Raw genomic sequence first — 2688 nt, forward strand, 5'->3', positions numbered from 1 at the left:
GAAAGAAAGAAAGAAAGAAAGAAAGAAAGAAAGAAAGAAAGAAAGAAAGAAATTGATTCTTTTTTGAATCACTTATATGATACTCATAATTTATTTATTATAAACTAGGGGATGTAGCTCAGGGGCAGATAATTTGAGACTGCAAACATTATGTAAATTATTCTTTACAGAAGCATCAAAATAGCAAAATTACCTCATTTAACCCTATATACCGGGAATCTCTAAAGTCATCATTGAATAACCCCCATTATTTATGACTCTCTGAGAATGTACAAAAAGTGACATATATTTTAGAATTATTTTAATCAAAAGCAACATTTTAACTAATAATTCAAAAATGAAAATTAGGGACACCTGGATGGCTTAGTCAGCTCAGGTCATGATCTTCGGATCATGGATCAAGCCCCATATCAGGTTTCCAGCTCAGCAGAAAAGTCTGCTTCTCCCTCTCCCTCTACCTGCTGCTCCCTTGCTTGTGTGCATTATTTCTCTCTCTGTCAAATAAATAAAATCTTTGAAGTTTTTCAAAAATAAAAGTTAATCTTGAACATTGTTTCAATGATTTGGTCCATTTTTTTCTGTAAAATTTAAGAATGTGGATTGCAAAGCCTTGATATGGAAGAGTTTGTTTGTTTGTTTTTTAGATTTTATTTCTTTATTTGTAAGAGAAAGGGAGAGATTGAAAGAGAGAGATATAGAGAGCACAAGCAGGGGGAGCAGCAGGCAGAGGGAGAAGCAGGCTCCCCACTGAGCAAGGAGCCCAATGTGGGTTTAATCCAGGACCCTGGAATCATGACCTGAGCGGAAGGCTGACGCTTAACCAACTGAGCCAGTCAGACATTCCTCTTGTTTGTTTTAATAGTCAAATAACTTATTTATTTATTTATTTATTTATTTATTTATTTATTTATGTTATATTAGTCACCATACAGTCCATCATTAGTTTTTGGTGCAGTGTTCCAAGATTAATTGTTTATAGAAAACACCCACTTCTCCAGACAATCCATGCCCTCCTTAATATCCACCACTGGGCTCACCCATCCCCCTACCACACTTCCTTCTTAAACCCTCAGTTTGTTTCCCAGAGTCCATAGTCTCTCATGGTTCTTCTCCCACTCCGATTTCTCCCTCTTCTTTTTTTTTCTTTCCTTCTCTTAATGTCCTTTATGCTATTCCTTATGTTCCACAAATAAGTGAAACCATATGATAATTGACTTTCTCTATTTGACTTATTTCACTTAGCATAATCTCCTCCAGTCCCATCCATTTTGATGCAAAAGTTGGGTAGTCATCCTTTCTGATAGCTGAGTAATATTCCTTTGTATATACAGACCACATCTTCTATATCCATTTGTCCATTGAAGGGCATCTTGCCTCTTTCCACAGTTTGGCTAAAGTGGACCTTGCTGCTATGAACATTGGGGTAAATATGGCCATATTTTCACAACATCTGTATCTTTGGGGTAAATGCCCAGTAGTGCATATGCTGGGTCATAGGGTACTTCTATTTTTTAATTTTTTGAAGACACTCCACATTGTTTTCCAAAGTGGCTTCACCAACTTGCATTCTAACATTGTAAGAGGGTTCCCCTTTCTCCACATCCTCTCCAACACTTGCTGTTTCCTGTCTTATTAATTTTGGCCATTCTAACTGGTGTAAGGTAGTATCTCAATGTGGTTTTGATTTGAATTTCCCTGATGACTAATGATGATGAACGATTTTTCATGTGTCTATTAGACACGTGTATGTCTTCTCTGGAGAAGTGTCTGCTCGTGTCTTTGGCCCATTTTTTGACATGATTATTTGTTTTTTGGGTGTTGAGTTTGAGTAGTTCTTTATAGATCTTGGATGTCAGCCCTTTGTCTATAGTGTCATTTGCAAATATCTTCTTCCATTCTGTGGATTGCCTCTTTGTTTTGTTGACCATTTCCTTTGCTGTGGAGAAATTTTTTATGTTGATGAAGTCCTGAAAGTTCATTTTCACTTTTGCTTCCCTTGCTTTGGAGACCTGTCTTGAAAGAAATTGCTGTGGCCAATGTTGAAGAGGTTACTACCTATATTCTTCTCTAGGATTTTGATGGATTTCTGTCTCACATTGAGGTCTCTCATCCATTTTGAGTTTATCTTTGTGTATGGTGTAAGAGAGTGGTTGAGTTTTATTTTTCTGTATATAGCTGTCCAATTTTCCCAGCACCATTTGTTGAAGAGACTGTCTTTTTTCCATTGGATATTTTTTTTCCTGCTTTGTCAAGGATAAAAGATACTAAATTTAAATAGATGTTTATCATTCTAATAGGTAAACTTCCAAATACAGTTTCATGTAAAATAGTACACATTATGATTAAACCACTGAGTGGTCTAAAATAGAACAAAACCATTTTTATGGTTTATTTTATGGGAGATTTTAATCTCAGATGGCAAGAAAATCATTTCAATGTAGTCCACAATCAAAAGAGCAGAATTTCTCACTCTCCCATATATCCAATTGCCAGGTTGTAGATCATGAATGTCTCATGACCTCATAGGTTATGGTTTTTCTGAGGAAGTGCTCTGGTAGATTAGGCAATCATCTCCAAAGAGACCTGTGCATAATAATCTACTAGATTTTCAGAAAAATGTGTTAAAATATTTGTTTTATTTTCTGAGATATCTATTTTATATGCATTTGTGATCACATAAGTTATGTG

Source organism: Mustela nigripes, chromosome 1 (assembly GCF_022355385.1).
Source record: "Mustela nigripes isolate SB6536 chromosome 1, MUSNIG.SB6536, whole genome shotgun sequence".
Taxonomy (NCBI): Eukaryota; Metazoa; Chordata; class Mammalia; order Carnivora; family Mustelidae; genus Mustela; species Mustela nigripes.